The 18820-nt window shown below is 49.3% G+C and overlaps 1 pseudogene; it reads right to left on the bottom strand.

The window, feature by feature from the left end:
• Positions 1-18820, bottom strand: part of LOC140912933 (up-regulator of cell proliferation pseudogene) — a 124690-nt pseudogene that overhangs the window by 19532 nt on the left and 86338 nt on the right.

The following is an 18820-nucleotide window of genomic DNA, read 5'->3' on the forward strand; positions in this document are numbered from 1 at the left end:
TCTGTTTTGTAAAGCACACACGATTGGTACTGAACAGATAAATAATGGATACATCACCAAAAAACAAACAAAAAACAAAACAAAACCCACCTTTGTCATAAAGGTTGGTCTCCTCAGTAAAGTAAGCCATAACAATTAGGACAAAGGCTACGAAGTCAAGTACTCTCAAGTTAGGAAATACCAGAATGAGTATTGCCCATGAAACATTAACTCTGCAATAAATGAGGCAGGGATCCTGCAGACAACAGACTCCTTCAATACACAGCCACAGAGCAAAGAATTCTGTGCACTGAATAAGGCAGGGGTCGAGAGGGAAAAAAATAACATGGGATCATGTAATTAATGTCTGCATCATCGGGCAAAGGCACAAGAGGACTGAATTAAGGGTGCCACGGCAACACTTATTTGGACATTTGCTAACCTGAGAATGCTAAACTTCTTAACCTTTTAATCCTTTTGAAAACCTTGACTTTGTATTTCCTAATTATTTGATGGTTTAATTTATTGATGAAAGCTAAGCTAAGAAGTGTTAAATGAAGGGTTTTTGGTTTCTTAATTTCCTTCGTTTTTGAATAGAAAGAACATCTATTATATATGTGCTGTTTAAACAATGAAGCTCTTACTCATCTGTTGTTTTCAGTATATATTTTATTGCCATTCTTATCTTTGTGAAGGTCCCTTTTCACCACTCAGTGCTGTGTTGATCAGAGTATAGAAAGTAATTAAATTAAACTGTATTAAAATAAAATTCATTTTATGCAACTTCAGTATCAGTGAAAGTTCTAAGCTCTAATCCTCAATTTGTAAGAAGCAGATAAACAATATCCAAGTAAAAGAGCAGGAATTTTGCATCTTATTTTCACTGAGCCTTTACTAAGGAAAGTAGCAAACAATTGCTCTTTGAAAAGAAACACTGTACAGTACCACAGTACAAACCCAAATGAGCCCAGCAGGAGACTGTCCTGCTTATCCAAATCTGGTCCTGTTTCATTACAAACTTCCTTTCTGTGATGATGTTCTGGTAAGAAGGGGGCAATCAGTTGTCAAAGGTAGCTGTTGCCATGGCAGCCAGGGGCTAGTCATTCTCCCCAGGTGTGACAAGGAGCTGGAGGCAGGGAGCGCTGAGTGGTGGATTATCTCTGATGTCACAATGCTACTGCTCAGGCAGCACCAGTGGGCAGCGAATGTGCACTGTGTGGGGCAGGGGGGGGGAAATAGGCTTTCCCAGTGCTCCCGTTTCCCCAGATTTCCTAAAGAAACCTACAACATAACACCGAATGCACATTAGTGATTGTTCCACACACATGCTAATTAGTAGCTGAAATTTGATTCAAAGTCCCGATGGCACGTTTAGAAACCAGTGTTCCAAAACAAGGGGAGACCTTGTAAAACAGAAAATTTGGACGCTCTGGTGTATTTGTGGTTGTGTTAAAATTGAATACTGCGACTTTAAATTTTGGGCACGGTTCCTGGACCTACTTGCATGCTAAGCAGCTCAGTGGGGGTGTAGCAGCAGTCAGTCAGCAGGTACCCAGTGAATTGTGCCTCTCTGTTATAGGCAGAAGCTTACATTCTCTCCTTCTGATTTTGGGGCTCTTGTGTGTTTTTGTTCTGGTCTTAAGAAACAAATTAGCGAGACATTGCAAACTTCCAGCAAGAATCATTTATGTTTTTCTCTAACTTCTCTGCTTGTGTGCCAGAAAACCTAAAAGACACAATCTCATAAAAAAATGAAATAGAATTCTGCAGCCAAAAGTCCTAACTCCCCCCATACTAATTTCCCCCTATTCTTACTGACACCTTCTGGTCAACTGTTTGAAATGGGCCACCCTCATTGCCACGACAAAAGTGATTTTTCCTCCTCTGGTATCCTACTCTTAACTGAATTGTCTCGTTGGAACAAGTCCATCTCAATGATATTTCGTTTGCTGGGAGTCCCAACCACAATGGGATCGTGGGGGAGTTCAGAGGTTGTTGTAGGGGGGTTACAGCGTTGCCACGCTCACTTCCGTGCTGCCTTCAGACCTGGGCTCTGAGGGCAGCAGCCAAGAATGTTTCTGAAGTGAGAGGAGGTTCTAAGATGTGCGGAGGGGTCCCTGCTGCTGAGAGCACCTCAGCTGGGGGCTCCTACCTACTAGTCCCCTGGCAAATTAATGCAAGGACCAATTTGGGGGCATCCAGAAAAATGGACCCCTGAGCCCCAGAAGGAACTGCAAGGAATGCCCTGAGCCCCAGCTGCAGATGCCGGGCAGACACCCAGAGTGCTGAGAGCAGTGGGGAGGGGCATGAAAGTCCTGAGCTCAGCACCCCAGCCTTGGCTGCAGCCACGGGGGTCAGAAGCCCCTAGCCCAGACACCCAGAGACGTGGCTGGAGCAGAAGTCGCCAAGGCCATACCCCTGAGCCCAACGCTGGGCTGATGCAGTGCACTCACTTCTGCATGCCTCTGGTACACCTGACATCCCCAGCCCAGCAGACAAACAGCTAGGAGGCCCCTACTGGGTTCTCCTGGCTGGAGGGATCCCAGCAGGACAGGGAGATCGGATTTCATGGGGCAGGGCTAATTTGATCTTGCCAAGAAAGGCAAAACAAGAACCAACAGCTGTCAGTTGAAGCCAGAGAAATTCAGATGAGAAGTAAGGCACACATTTTTGACAGTGAGGGAGACTAACCACTGGAACAAACAGAAAAGGAGGACTTGTGGCACCTTAGAGACTAACACATTTATTTGAGCATAAGCATTCGTGAACTACAGCTCACTTCATCAGATGCATGCAGTGGAAAATACAGTGGGGAGATTTCATATACACAGAGAACATGAAACAATGGGTGTTAGCATACACACTGTAATGAGAGTGATCAGGTAAGGTGAGCTATTACCAGCAGGAGAGAGGGAAAAAAACAAAAAATAAAAAACCTTTTGTAGTGATAATCAAGGTGGGCCATTTCCAGCGGTTGACAAGACCATCTGAGGAACAGCGGGTGGTGGCGGGGGGATAAACATGGGGAAATAGTTTTACTTTGTGTAAGACCCATCCACTCCCAGGCTATATTCAAGCCTAAATTAATTGTATCCAGTTTGCAAATTAATTCCAATTCAGCAGTCTCTCACTGGAGTCTGTTTTTGAAGTTTTTTTTTGTTGAAGACTTGCCACTTTTAGGTCTGTAATCGAGTGATCAGAGAGATTGAAGTGTTCTTCAACCAGTTTTTGAATGTTATAATTCTTGACATCTGATTTGTGTCCCTTTATTCTTTTACATAGAGACTGTCCAGTTTGGCCAATGTACATGGCAGAGGGGCATTGCTGGCACATGATGGCATATATCACATTGGTAGATGTGCAAGCGAACGAGCCTCTGATAATGTGGCTGATGTGATTAGGCCCTATGATGGTGTCCCCTGGATAGATATGTGGACACAGTTGGCAACGGGCTTTGTTGCAAGGATAGGTTCCTGGGTTAGTGGTTCTGTGGTGTGGTGTGTAGTTGCTGGTGAGTATTTGCTTCAGGTTGGGGGCCTGTCTGTAAGCAAGGACTGGCCTGTCTCCCAAGATCTGTGAGAGTGATGGGTCATTCTTAAAGATAGGTTGTAGATCCTTGATGATGCGTTGGAGAGGTTTTAGTTGGGGGCTGAAGGTGATGGCTAGTGGCGTTCTGTTATTTTCTTTGTTGGGCCTGTCCTGTAGTAGGTGAATACTGGGTACTCTTCTGGCTCTGTCAATCTGTTTCTTCACTTCAGCAGGTGGGTACTGTAGTTGTAAGAATGCTTGATAGAGATCTTGTAGGTGTTTGCCTCTGTGTGAGGGGTTGGAGCAAATGCAGTTGTATCGTAGACCTTGGCTGTAGACAATGGATTGTGTGGTGTGGTCTGGGTGAAAGCTGGAGGCATGTAGGTAAGCATGGCGGTCAGTAGGTTTCCGGTATAGGGTGGTGTTTATGTGACCATCGCTTATTAGCACCGTAGTGTCCAGGAAGTAGATCTCTTGTGCGGACTGGTCCAGGCTGAGGTTGATGGTGGGATGGAAATTGTTGAAATCATGGTGGAATTCCTAAAGGGCTTCTTTTCCATGGGTCCAGATGATGAAGATGTCATTAGTGTAGCGCAAGTAGAGTAGGGGCATTAGGGGACGAGAGCTGAGGAAGCGTTGTTCTAAGTCAGCCATAAAAAATGTTGGCATACTGTCGGGCCATGCGGATACCCATGGCAGTGCCGCTGATTTGAAGGTATACATTGTCCCAAATGTGAAATAGTTATAGGTGAGGACAAAGTCACAAAGTTCAGCCACCAGGTTTGCCATGACATTATTGGTGATACTGTTCCTGATGGCTTGTAGTCCATCTTTGTGTGGAATGTTGGTGTAGAGGGCTTCTACATCCATGGTGGCCAGGATGGCCTTTTCTGGAAGATCACCGATGGATTGTAGTTTCCCCAGAATGTCGGTGGTGTCTCGAAGATAGCTGGGAGTGCTGGTAGCGTAGGGCCTGGGGAAGGGGTGGATTCTCTGTTTCCTGGTATCCTCCCATCACAACTGGTTATCATTCTGGAAGGTGCCATGGCACCTTTTTGTGAATGACAAGCAATTGGGCTTAATATGGTGGTAAGCGTGTGAAATGTCATAGCCAGTGAAATAGAGGCCGGATTAGGAGATCAAATAGTTTCACAACCGATGCCTCTATGAAAAACTCAGTGTGGGGTGAGGCATAGACTCTGCTGTTTTACTGGGTGACCTGCTCGCTCCCCAGAATCAATAATGAGCAAGTGGGGTGATCCAGGGTGCAGCTGAAACATCCAACCGGGCTGGCCAGCGGCAGACATCAGGCCTGCAAGGGAAAGGTGAGTGTGGCAGTGACTTCACAAAGGCCTTTGGCAGGAACTCAGCCTATTGGGCAAAGATGATGAGGTGGGTGTGACCCCACAGAGCTCCCTTGACAACAGCCCGGCAGGACAGGGGTGCGGGGCAGGGGGAACCTCGGAGACCCCTGTAGCCTTGCTGCAGCAAGCCTCCATCTCGCGGTCTCTCAGTGGGGACCAAGAGACGGTTGGTGTGGAGGAGATTCTCGGGATTATTTTTATGACTGCATTGATTGTGTGGAAAGAAATCGTCATCTGTGTAGAAGGTAAGAAAAAATATAGGCTCTAAGTAGAAGATGGGGGACCCTATCCTAGGAGATTCAAAGGCATCCCCACCCTCCCAGTGAAAAAGTTTTTCCTAATATCCAAGCCTTCCACACTGCAACTTGAGATCATTGCTCCTTGTTCTGTCATCTGCCAGCTCTGTGAATTTCATGAGAATCAATCTTTCATTAGGAAAATAATTCAAAAATACAAAGACAAAAAATGTGAATTGAAATCTATCCATCCTGATCTTCAGTGTCTGGGGGGTGTGGGCCTCGGAGGCCAGACTGAGACCCTCATTGGCTAGGGACACCCAGGAAGCCAGGAAAAAAATTCCAGTCCTCTTTGCAACCAAGCCTCCATAATCCAAGGAACACCTGAGGGCTGCGGGAGATAAAGGAGTGCTGAGAATGTCTAACTTATGATTGAAAATACAGAGATGTGTTATTGGCTTTGGATGGGGGACAAGTATCAAATCTGTTGGGGTTCTTGCCCCAAACAACAATCACCCATTGTCCTTTAGAGCACAAGGGCTCTAACACGCCTGACGTGCTCAAATCTCTTGCCTGCTAGGACTTAGAGAATTTTCTCCATCTCCATGATAGAGAGGGAAAGAGAAAAGAAGTGACCTCTCTTTGGTCACAAACCACGGTCATGCTGGAGCTAGAAAGAGAAGTATAAGAAAAACATTGTATGAAAATGTTTTGCATTTAAAACTGATTTCTTAAACAAAGGAAATTTGAAGTTTGGTTAGTGAACTAAAATGATACGTTCTGGTTTTCACGTGTTTCTAGATTTATGAACTAGTATATCCATCCCCTCACACCTAGTTTTTATCCATAGATTGAGGGAGGAAAAGAAGTTGCCTGTTTTGTGAACTCTCAATGGCTTTCTTGAATTTCAACGAACGAGTCATTGAACTGAACTCTTTGAATAAACTGAAAAGAAGACAATAGTTTCTGCACCTTCCAAGGAAGCTATTGCTGTCCAAAGCTGGCTTAGCATTTCAGCTAACTTTGCTTCCAGGGCTTTAGCTATCATGTCAGTGGTGTGACTCTCTCAAAAACTTGGCAGTGAACATGTTCGATTTCATGTTATTTTTTCCTCTTCTCTTTAAATTATTGAAGAGATTTTCATAAATTTTGCCCTTAATTTAAAATAGATGATTTTTTTGTCAAGCTGGGCCTTACAAATCTCTAAGGATGAAGATTCCACCACCTCCATAGGTCACACTCAGGGCCAGGGAGACTGGGAATAGAAGAAAATCACCAGTGAAAGCCAGGAATCCAGATTCCCACCCCCCTGCCTCAGTCACAACAACAAGTCACACTCAGAGCCAGGGAGACTGGGAATCGAGTCCCGCTGGCACTTCCCAGCTCTGGAAGGGACTGTTCCTCTAGTGGTTAGTGCAGGAGCCTGGACAAAGGCTCCATCCCCGGCTCTATCCCTGACTCCCTCAACGACCCTGAGGCAGTGGCTTCTCCTGCCCAGGCCTCTGTTTCCCTCACAGGGGCTGGGGACACTCCCCTACAGCCCTTGGGTCATCACGCTTCAGGAATGTGCTTGAGGTACGAGGAGACCTGGAGATGGGAGGTGTGCTGCTGGCCATAGGTCAATGTTGTAAACCCCCGATTGCTAGGCTGAGTTTATCCATCCCCTGACAATAAAATGTCATCTTGTTTTCACAGCCACTTTCGATCTGCAGGCTTCTACTCCCTGCTCTGCTGGCAGGGCATTGGGCAGCACCCTTTCCAGCCCACCTGGGTGCAGGAGATCAAGGACGAGGGCAAGAGACTAGGCCTCGGTGAGTTTCTGCCACCCAGCGCTTTCCCATCTAGAGCAAGTGAGTGGAGTTCTCCAGAGCCATCCCCAGTGTGGTGGGAATGGGCCAGCAAGAGGGCTCCCAGCCCTTCCCTTGCAGGAGATTGTTCCCCACGTCGAGAGTCTTTGGGGAGGGCAGAACCTGCCAGGTGCTGAACACCCACAACCGCAATCAGTGAAATCAGTGGGAACTGAGGGCGACTCCTCCCTCCCAGCATTGGCACCTTGTGAACTTTTGCTGGGGACTGTCCGGGTGCTGCTCTTTCCCTGGCCTGGGAGGGAGCGGGACCTTCTGGGGTGGAGGGAGCTGCTTGTCCAAACTAACAGAGAGCCCCACTGCTCTGAAAGGACGAGACTCCCCCGGGGTCACAGGGCCCCAGGGGTGAGGGGGAACATTGGGAGCAGCCTGTGCTGTGAGCTGCTGCCAGTGGGTGTGGACGGCAGCCCCCATGCTCTGGGGTGGGGTGTGTGGTGAGGAGAAATTGCCTCAGCGGAGGGGAGGTGGATGGAGGAACAGGCAGGCACATTAATGAGAGGCTGCCTTGAACCCAGACTCATGGCTGCTCCCCACTCATTCCCAGGATGCAGCGGCTGAGGCGGATGCTGAGGAGGAAGGCCGGGCTGGTGGCTCCCGAGCCGGTAGGGAGCAGCGGCCGGCTTTCCCAGGAGGAGAGCGGCCCCTCTGTCCCCGCGGGCGGGGAAGAGGCCAGTGGCCAGGCGAGGAGGAGGAGCTCCCTGGCTTTCTGGAGGAGGAGGAAGACACCAGCTCCCTTAGCATGCCCTGAGGCCCCTTCTGGTCCCAAATGGAGGTGGCCCAGGGTTATGCTATGTAGGAGGGACCCAAGAGAGGGTGGGAGCCTGGGAAGGTGGCTCTGCAGCTTCCTTCACAGGAAGCGGAGGAGCCAGGAGCCGCAACCCAGTGCCCAACCGGAGCCATCCACCAGCCTGGCCACCGAGGAGCCCCCAGCCAGCCCAGAGCAGGAGCTGGGCGACTCTGGCACGGGGACCAGCAGCTCCTCCTTCTCCCGAGGGGCCAGCAGCCCCTCCGTGGGGTCTGAGAGCCCTGAGGCTGAAGTCTCCCTCTGTGCAGGTGAGGGGAGACCCACGGGACAGGGGGGAGGACAGGGGCAGCGGGGGACTAGTAACACCCTGTCAAGGTTTCTTCCCTACTCTGAACTTTACGGTACAGAGGTAGGGACCTGCATGAAAGACCCCTAAGCTTATTTTTACCAGCTTAGGTTAAAAAAACTTTCCCAAGGTATAAACTTTGCCTTGTCCTTGAACAGTCTGCTGCCACCACGAAGCATTTTAAACAAAGAACAGGGAAAGAGACCACTTGGAGACGTTTTCCCCAAAAATATTTCCCCCAGCCCTACACCCCCTTTCCTGGGGAAGGCTTCATAATAATTTTTACCAATTGGTAAAGGTGAACACAGACCCAAAGTCTTGGATTTTAAGAACAATGAAAAATTAATTAGGTGTTTAAAAGACGAATTTTAATTAAAGAAAAGAGAAAAGAATCACCAATATATAGTTAGGATGGTAAATACCTTACAGGGTAATTAGATTTAAAACAGAGAATTTCTTGAGGCAAAACCTTAAGTTACAAAAAGACACAAAAACAGGAATATACATTTCCTTCAAAGTTAGTAACAGCCCGTTTGTTGAGCCATTTATGAAACAGATTTGTTATTTGGTTTACATAAGCCACATGAGTTCAGGCCTTTTTTAAGGGTTTGAAATTTAACTTTGTAAGTTTTAGGTGTAACTTGAAATTGGCAATTTGGCTGTATTGCGCAACAAATGGCCTGTAATATCTGGCCAAACCTAAGAAGGATTGGACCAGTTTTGTTTTTTTTTACTTTGGGACAGGCCACTTTTGGACAGCATTCACTTTGGCCTGTAGGGGGTTGATAGTTTCTTGACCCTCCTGATGTTCAAGGTAAGCTACTCTGTTTAGGCCTATTTGACACTTTTTAGTCTTAACAGTTAGTTTTGCTTCCCTTATGCTCTTGAAGACTTTTTGTAGGTGTTCCAGGTGTTTTGCCCAGGATTCCAAAAATATGGCCACATCATCAAGGTCTGTGACTGCACATTTTTCCAATTCCGCTAGGAGACCATCTACAAGTTTTTGGAAGGTGGCGGGTGCATTCTGCAGCCTGAAAGAGAGCACATTAAATTCATACAGCCCGACATGTGTGATGAAGGCGGACATTTTCTTGGCGGATTTATTTAGTGGTACCTGCCAGTACCCCTGGGTTAAGTCCAAGATAGGGATGAACTGGGCCCGTCCCAGTTTCTTCACTAGTTTATTTGTTCGTGGCATTGGATAGTTGTTTGGGAGCGTTACAGCATTCAGCTTATGGTAGTCCATGCAAAAACGTATTTCCCCATTTGCGTTGGGAACTAGAACCACTGGAGATGCCCATGCACTGCCAGAGGGGCAAATTACACCCATTTGTAGCATATCCTGGATCTTCCATTCTATAGCAGTTTTAGCTTGAGGAGACACCCGGTAAGGTTGGGCTCTAATTGGGTGAGCATTACCTATGTCAATGGAGTTGTATGCCCGTTCAGTCAGTCCTGGGTGGCTGAGAACGTCGGCGTGTAGCTAGTGCACAGCTCCTTGATTTGCTGTCGCTGCATATACCCAAGGGTCATGGAGAGGTTTACCTTTTCCACACCACCAGCACTTTTTCCTTTGTAGTAGACACCTTTAGGCCACTCAACGTTATCTCCTCCCTGGGCTGTAAACTGACAAATCTTTAATTCTTTGGAATAAAAGGGCTTTAGAGAATTAATATGGTACACCTTAGGCTTTCGGTTGGAGGTGGAGAATGCTATGAGAAAATTAACAGCTCCCAGGAGCTCTTGGACCATTAATGGCCCTTCCCACAACGCTTTTATTCTGTGGGCCTAGAGTGCCTTCAAGACCATGACCTGGTCCCCTACACTGAAGGAATGCTTTCTGGCATGTTTATCATACCAGGCTTTTGGCTCTTTTTGAGCATCCTGTAGGTTTTCTTTGGCAAGGGCTAAAGAGGTTTGGCAGGTGTTTTGCAGGTTAGTTACAAAGTTCAGAATGTTAGTTCCTGGAGAAGGTGTAAACCCCTCCCATTGCTGCTTTACCAACTGTAATGGCCCCTTAACCTTGTGGCCATATACAAGTTCAAATGGTGAAAACCCTAAACTGGGATGTGGTACAGCTTTGTAGTCAAAAAGCAACTGCTGCAACTCTAGGTCCCAATTATTGGAGTGCTTATTTACAAATTTACATATTATGGCCCCCAAAGTTTCATTAAACTTCTCCACCAGGCCATTTGTTTGATGGTGGTAAGGAGTGGCAACCAAGTGGTTCACCCCATGAGCTTCCCAAAGGCATTCCATAGTTCCTGCCAGGAAATTAGTTCCTGCATCTGTAAGGATGTCGGAGGGCCAACTTACACTGGCAAAAGTGTCTGCTAGTGCCTGGCACACACTTTTAGCCCTGGTGTTGCTTACAGCTACTGCTTCTGGCCATCGGGTGGCAAAATCCATGAAAGTCAGTATGTAGTGCTTTCCTCTGGCTGTCTTTTTTGGAAAAGGAGCCAGAATATTTACAGCTACTTGCTGAAATGGAACCTCAATGATGGGGAGTGGCTGGAGAGGGGCTTTGCCCTGGTCTTGGGGTTTTCCCACTCTGTGGCACACCTCACAAGACCGGACATAGGTAGAAACATTCTTGCCCATTCCCTCCCAGTGGAACGACTTTCCCAAATGGTTTTTGGTTCTGTTCACCCCAGCATGGCCACTAGGATGATCATGGGCTAAGCTTAATAGCATTACCCGGTACTTAGTTGGAACTACCAACTGTCTCTGAGGATGCCAGTTTTCCTCGTATCCACCAGAAAGAGTTTGCTTGTATAAAAGTCCTTTTTTTACAACAAACCTGGATTGATTCGAAGAGCTGAGAGGCGGTGGGTTGTTCCGTGCCGCCGTCCAAGCTCTCTGGAGGCTTTGATCTGCTTTCTGTTCGGTCTGGAACTGTTCCCTTGATGCTGGAGACATCAATTCCTGATTGGATTGTGGACCTGGGCTTGGTCCCTCTGGAAGCGATGCAGGTGATGGGGCTGTTTTAGTTGACTGTGAACTGCTCTTGGCTGGTGCACTATGTTGGGGTTCAGGCTCTGGCTGAGCCTCTTGTGTAGGGTTATCTGCTGCTGCCAGTGCAGGTTGGGTGGGGCCCTCTGGTGTTGGGGTTGCAAGTACTGGATTCAGTGCTGGCAATGGGTCTGGTGCTGTTTTTTTTGCCGGTTCCAGTTCCAGGACTGGCTCTGTCTGGGTCTCTGTGACTGGATTCACTACTGCTGTTGCAGACGTTTGTATGGGGTCTGGTTCCAATATCTTTGAGTGCGTCCTGATAGAAGTCTCCAAAATAGAGCTAGGTGTGACAGCTTGCTTAGCCTGTCTGCGGGTGACCATTCCCAACTTCTTGGCTAGCTTCACATGATTGGCCAAGTCTTCCCTCACCAGCATGGGGACGGGATAATTATCATAGACTGCAAAAGTCCACGTTCCTGACAAGCCCTTGTAGCAAACAGACAACTTGTCTGTAGGCAAGTCAAAACAGTTGGCCTTGAAGGGTTGAATTGTCACTTGGACCTCTGGGTCAATTAAATTGGGGTCCACTAAGGAAGCCTGGATAGCCAATACTCCGGTGTCCCTCCATTTTGTGACCTTCTTCCTGCCCACACTCACAGTTTCCCTCCACTCTGAGGGTGTCTGGGAGGCATCTGGGCCTGAGGACCTCTGGTGTGATTTTGGTGCAATGAACTATAATTTCCAGGGGTTCTTGGGGCAGTTGAGCTTGACATGTCCCGGCTTGTTACATTTAAAACTTTGCCCAGCTGACTGGTCACTGGGGCGAGGTGGGTTGCTGGAGAACGATGTGGTGGGACAACAAGGTGTCTGGAGTGTTCCTTGGGGTGTAGTTGGGGCCTTGGGCTGCCCCGGGTAGTAGGATGTGGTCTGAGGGTGTCCCTTCTGGTATCCGCTCCAACTGTGACCAGGGTTCTTCCTCTCTCCTCCCTCCACCCGTTTTGTTCCGGTTTGCCCCGCTTCTCTGGCAGTCTGGGACTGCTTGTATAGATCAGCATAAAAAGCAAGACTTCCTGCTGAGTCCATTTTTTTATCCCATAAACACTGCTATCTATCATCCTTGGACATATTCAGGAATTGCTCCTGTATTATCAAATCCCGTATTCCTCCAAAGCTAGTTACATGCTGTCCATTGAGCCATTTCTCAAACAGATCTGTTCTCTGGTTTACATAAGCCACATTACTTAGTCCAGGTCCTCTCTTAAGGGCTTTCACTTTTACTCTGTAAGTTTCAGGTGTAACTTGAAATTGTTTTAAAACCAAACCCTTGGATTTATTATAGTTCGAAGCCTCCTCAATCACCATCTTATTGAATATGTCCAGAGCTCTTCCAGGCAATTTTGCGGCCGACCTGGTCATCTTGTGAGCTTCAGGGATTTGATGGAGTGTGCAAAGTCTCTCAAAGGTGAGAAAATATTCAGCAATATCACTGGATTCATTATACTGTGGACATAGTGTAATGGATTGTTGGGGAAGGATTTGTGGATTGTTGGGGAAGGATTGTTAGGGTTATTTAGTATATTCTGCCGAGCCTTTGCCTTCTCCATCTCCACTGTATGCTTCCTCTCTTTTTCCTTCTTCTCCTCTGCATGCTTCTTTTCTTTTTTCCTCTCCTCCATTTCTTTTTCCTTTGCCTCCATTTCTTTTTTTGCCTTCATTTTCTCTGCCTCAGTTCGACCCATCTTTTATGTTCCTTTTGTTTTTCCTCAGCCTCAAATCTGGCTAATTGCAGCTTCTGTTGAACATGGCATTCTGTCCTCCTAACCTCTCTGTTTTTAACTCACTTTACACCCAAGAGTTAGAAATAAAGCAAAAAACCCAAAAACCCTGACTTGTAAAATTTTGCTGTGCTGTAACCCGATACCTTTTTTCTTTGATAGCTGTTCTCAGCCGACAGAAAACTCCTTTTGTTATGCCTGCTGCTCTGTCCCCCAGACAGAGAGACAAAATCTACAGCTGCAATCACCTTTTACAAAACCTTTTAAAATCCTGCTGTGCTTCTGGTCCAAAATGATCCCACCACTGCCACCATGTCAAGGTTCCTTCCCCACTCTGAACTTTAGGGTACAGATGTGGGGACCTGCATGAAAGACCCCCTAAGCTTGTTTTTACCAGTTTAGGTTAGAAACTTCCCCAAGGTACAAACTTTGCCTTGTCCTTGAACAGTATGCTGCCACCACCAAGCATTTTAAACAAAGAACAGGGAAAGAGACCACTTGGAGACATCTTCCCTCAAAATATCCCCCAAGGCTCTACACCCCCTTTCCTGCAAAGGCTTAATAATAATCCTCACCAATTGGTACAGGTGAACCGAGACCCAAGCCCTTGGTTCTTAAGAACAATGAAAAATTAGTTAGTTTTTTAAAAGAAGAATTTTAATAAAAGTAAAGGTAAAAGAATTATCTCTGTAAAATCAGGATGGTAAATACCTTACAGGATCATCAGATTTATAACACAGAGAATCCCTCTAGGCAAAACCTTAAGATACAAAAAGACACAAAAACAGGAATAGACATTCCCTCCAACACAGCTTATTTTACCAGCCATTAAACAAAAGAAAATCTAACACATTTGCTAGTTAGATTACTTACTAACTTAACAGGAGTTGGAAGGCTTGCATTTCTGATTTGTCCCCACCAAAGCATTACACAGACACACAAAACCCTTGATTAGTCCCCCGCCCCCCTCCAGATTTGAAAGTATTTTGTTCCCTCATTGGTCATTTTGGGTCAGGTGCTAGCGAGGTTATCTTAGCTTCTTAACCCTTTAGAGGTGAAAGGGTTTTGCCTCTGGCCAGGAGGGATTTTATAGCACTGTATACACAAAGGTGGTTACCCTTCCCTTGATATTTATGACACACCCTGTGCCCATTGGCTCACCAAGGCGCCAGGACGGAGCCACGGGAGCCCCACTGACACCAGTGGGAGTGGCCCAGCCACACTCCATGGCAGGAGATGCTGGGCAGAGTTGGGGGAACTCCAGCCTCCCCTGATAATGTTGGGTGGGGACTGATGGCCACGGGGCCCTGAGGCTGATGGGGCTGAGGTCATCTCTGGGAAGGGCAGGGTGGGGACCTTGATGCCATGGGGTTCCTTGTTGAGGATGGGGGACATTGAGCCATTTCTCTACCCTGCATTCTCACAGCAGTAGCATAAATTATGCTTTTCTCCTTCTCTCCCTGGTGCAGAGACCCTCAGTGCCCAGCTGGAGGAGGAGGAGGAGGAGGAGGAGGATGTGTCCCCTGAACAAGACACCATCAGGGTCATCCAGCAGCACCTCCAGGGCAGAGTTGAGGTACAAAAATCTTCCAGCTGCACTGCCCCCAAGTCTGTCCTGCCCCTTGTTCCATCCCCACCCACATTCGGGGTCTTGTCCCAGAATATCCATCACCCGCAATGGGGGGCACTTCTCCCCTGTTACCTGGCACCCCAAAGTGGGGGTGTTCATCTCATGCAGGCCAAGGTGTCCGCTCCCCGCAGACACTGCCCCAGTTACAACCCTAGTCTGTGCAGGGTGACACTGGTTTTGGGAAGAGGGGCGGCTTTCCCTGTCCAACTCCAGGGAGGTCCTGAGACCTGGAGCTTTTGTAGGTGGGGTGGGGAGGTCCCTACCTGACCGTCTCTCTCTCTCTCTCCCCCAACCCCACTCTTAGTGGGTGGAGGACAGGGCCAAACAGCTCCGCTTCCTCCACGCTGTCCCACGTCTGTGCTTGTCGGCACAGCAGCAGGGGTGGGACACTCTGGAGCCGCACTTCTCCAAAGCGGCCCTTGTGGAGAGCATTGCGGTGAGTGGGACCCCGTGCCCGGCTCCTGGGGTGAGGGAGCCCAACATGGGAGGAAGAGTTAGTGGGGCTGGAGGGGGAAGCAGAGGACAGGGCTTCCTGGGGATGAGGACTGGGGAGCAGGGAAAGAGGAAATTCTGACACTGATGGGGAACTGGCAGTGGGGAAACTGTAAGGCCGGAGGGGCAGCTGAGGCTGAGGGGAGGGAAGAATTGGGTGGGAGAGGAGGAAGGAAAGAGTAAGTTTGATGGATGGGAGGAATGGGGAGGCCAGCTGGTTGGGGGTGGGGGTGACACTGACTGTTTCTGCAGAGCACTTTGGCCTCCTCCCTGGGAAGCGCCTGTGGGTCTACAGGGCCTGAATCTCACATGCAATTTTATCTCCTTGGGGTCTCTCAGGAGCTGATTGAAGATCTGCCCATGGTGTCTGAGCCGAGTTCCATCGTCTCCAGCTCCATGGCCGCGGTTTGCAGCCTCAGGTACCAGGACCCTCCCATCCAGCTGCTCTAACCCCGGTGCAGATCCTCTCGGGCCTAGATTAACCCCAGCCGTGTCTGTTTGCATCCCCCAGCAGAGGAGGTGGGAACATCCCCTCTTTCCTGGCTGGGGGTGATTTCACTCCCGTAACGTTACAGTGGCCATAGGGAGGGATCATTGCAGGGGAGGAGGGTCATGTGCATGACACTGCCAGCGCCACTCCGGTGCTGCCAAGCATAACACGGGCTCCTCTTTCCCTCCAGCAAACTGAAGCCACCACTTGCCCTGGAGCTGGAGTCACGCCTCCTGCGGGCTCTACTCTACACCATTTTCACCATGGGCACGGGGCAGGACACCACCCACTTCCGGGTAGGTCATGATCCTACTTCTCTGTCCCAGGAGCAGGAGCGGCCTCTGGTCCCTGCTCCCTCGGTTTGATGGAGCTGCTGAGAATAGGGGAGGGGTGAGCAGAGCGGGGGGCAAGCCCGGGCAGGGCGTGTGGGGTGGGGGGGATGACACAAACTGCAAGGGAGGGCCCCTTCCCGCCAGTGAGGATTGCGTTACCCCTCTGTGGCTGATCCCAGCCTTCCCTCTTCTCCTCATTGTGTGCTCTGCTGCCTGGACTTTCCCAGGGATCCTACCTCCCACCCATTGCGGTTTGGCTTTTCCATATTCTGCTGGGTACCAGGCCCTGCGCAGAGAACTGCTAAGGGCAAGGATTGGAGAGCCAGCAGGCATCCAGCCATGAACTCTTTTTAAGTGTCCCTGCAGTGATGTGAATGGCAGAGGCCAGGATGTACCTTTTGGGTTTGGCCAGGGCTCCCCAGAGAACCCTCCTGGTCCCCTGAAAGGAGTAGCCCCATGTCCCATGACTGACGGGTGCTCCCTCTTCTTGCAGGCTCTCAAGGTTCCTTCCCCACTCTGAACTGTAGGGTACAGTTGTGGGGACCTGCATGAAAACCTCCTAAGCTTACTTTTACCAGCTTAGGTTAAAACTTCCCCAAGGTACAAAGTATTTTACCCTTTGCCCTTGGATTTCCACTACCACCACCAAACTTTATCTGGGTTTACTGGGAAAATGTAGTTTGGACACGTCTTTTCCCCCAAAAATCCTCCCAACCCTTGCACCCCACTTCCTGGGGAAGGTTTGGTAAAAATCCTCACCAATGTGCATAGGTGACCACAGACCCAAGCCCTTGGATCTTAGAAGAATGAAAAAGTATTCAGTTTCCTTACAAGAAGACTTTTAATAGAAGTAAAAAGAAAAGAATTACCTCTGTAAAATCAGGATGGTAAATACCTTACAGGGTAATTAGATTCCAAACATAGAGAATCCCTCTAGGTAAAACCTTAAGTTACAAAAAAGACACACAGACAGGAATATTCATTGTATTCAGCAAAGCTCTTTTCTCAGCCATTTCAAGAAATCATAATCTAACACCCACCTAGCTAGATTACTTACTAAGTTCTAAGACTCCATTCCTGTTCTGTCTCCGGCAAAAGCATCACACAGACAGACACAGACCCTTTGTTTTTCTCCCTCTTCCCAGCTTTTGAAAGTATCTTGTCTCCTCATTGGTCATTTTGGTCAGGTGCCAGAGAGGTTACCTTTAGCTTCTGAACCCTTTACAGGTGAGAGGATTTTTCCTCTGGCCAGGAGGGATTTTAAAGGGGTTTACCCTTGCCTTTATATTTATGACACAGGCTCTGCACAACACCTACTTAGAGAGCCTGGACACCATGCTCGGGGGCCTGCTGGCAGAGACCCCCACCACGGACAAGCTGCAGCACCTCTTGGAGGTGAGCAGAATGGGAGGGTCTGGGGGGGAATTTACCATGAACCCCGTGGGAGGGCTGCAAAGGAGAGACTAGAAGAACCATGTTTCCATTGTGTCCTCCCAGCTTGGACCCAGATGGCCACGCTTTCCCAGAGCCATCAGTGCAGTTGAATGCTGGGACCCTTCCGCCATCCGGGGTAGCGGTGGCGGGGAAGGGGCGGGGGCAGAGGGAAGGAGCTGGGACTGTCAGCCAGAGCTCTGCATGGTTCCATTGAGCACTAACAGTGAGCACCAGTCCTGGCTGGGGACTGACAGACTGAAACCCCTGTGCGACCTGGGACACAGGCCTCTGAGAAAAGTTACTGGCTCCTTTCTAGGGAGACCCTGAGATACAGGAGAAGACTGAGGGAAACAGCTCTTCTGTCCTAGGGACACGGCAGTTCCTGGAGTGATTGTCCCCACGGCCCCTCCATCCATCCTACCAAGGCCTCTGGAGCTGGGCTCTGGGGGCACAGGGCATGTGCCTCGATCCTGATGGGCTGTTGATGGATCAGGGGTTCAGAGCAAATAGACCAGCCCCAAGGCTGAGCTTTGTCCCAGGCTGGAGAGACAGTGACAGCTTGTGCCCAGCAAGATGTGGGCAGTGTCATGAACCCCCACATGAGGAGTCAGATATTCCACCCTGAGCACAAGTTCTCTGCCCCATGTGGAGTGGGAGAGGCTCATTTGTAGAGCATGTAAGCCTGCCGGCTGACTGTCCCCTGCCTTCTTCTCCCGCAGCACCTCCATTTCTGGCTCGACTCCAGAAACACCCAGGAGAGAGCTAGGGCCATACGGAGCAGCGCTGCCCTGCTCCGATTTGCCACCTCCCTCTCCGGATTTGACGTAAGTGACCTTTGATCCCAGCATCCTGCAGAGCCAGGGCTTGAGTCAAATTCCTCATCCCCTGGTTAAGTGGTCCCCCCTGGCTCCGTAAGGGACTGCGACATTCCATAGGCCACTGGCTGGCAGGGTCGTGCCTGGCCTCAGTGCCCTTGTTACTCTGGAGAAGCCTGTCAGCTAGTGCTCATAGAGGACCCAGGCCATGGGTCCCTTTGCTCCAAGCTCCCTTGGGGGCAGAGAGAAAGAGGGCTCTAGTTCCTCTCCCCCAGTGCCTCCTACAGATGGATGGGAGAAGAGCTCTAGCCCCGGGGAGCTGGGGAGCTGAAGGCAGAATGTTGATGGATTCCCCCCTTCTCCTCCTCCACCAGACCTCCTCCGATTTCCCCAAGGCGGGCAACTTTGTGCTGCGGCTGGGTCTCTACCTCTCTGACGCAGCCGATGACATCAGCCGGCAAGCCAGGACTGGGATCTATTGGCTGCAGAGGCTCCTGCTGCAGAGGAGGGGTAAGAAACTCAGCTGGGCAATGGGACCCCATAGAAATGAGTCCCTTGGAGACTAGCTCCAGCTGGCCATTGGGACACCAATAGAACTAAGGCCTCTGCTCTTAGACCAACTGCAGCAGGGCAGAGGGACCCCAATGGAAAGAAGGCCCCTGTTTTGGGCCCCCCACTTACTGGCCAAGGGACCCTACAGAAAGAAGCTCCCTCCTCTGAGACTGACCCCAGCTTAGATGATGACTCACACTCATCTCCCTAATTCAGGGAGAGAGGAAGGGGATGAAGATGCCAGGGAAATTGGCTGCTTTACCTCATAGCCTGGCTCTGTCCCCC

Source organism: Lepidochelys kempii, chromosome 6 (assembly GCF_965140285.1).
Source record: "Lepidochelys kempii isolate rLepKem1 chromosome 6, rLepKem1.hap1, whole genome shotgun sequence".
In the NCBI taxonomy this organism is placed as follows: Eukaryota; Metazoa; Chordata; order Testudines; family Cheloniidae; genus Lepidochelys; species Lepidochelys kempii.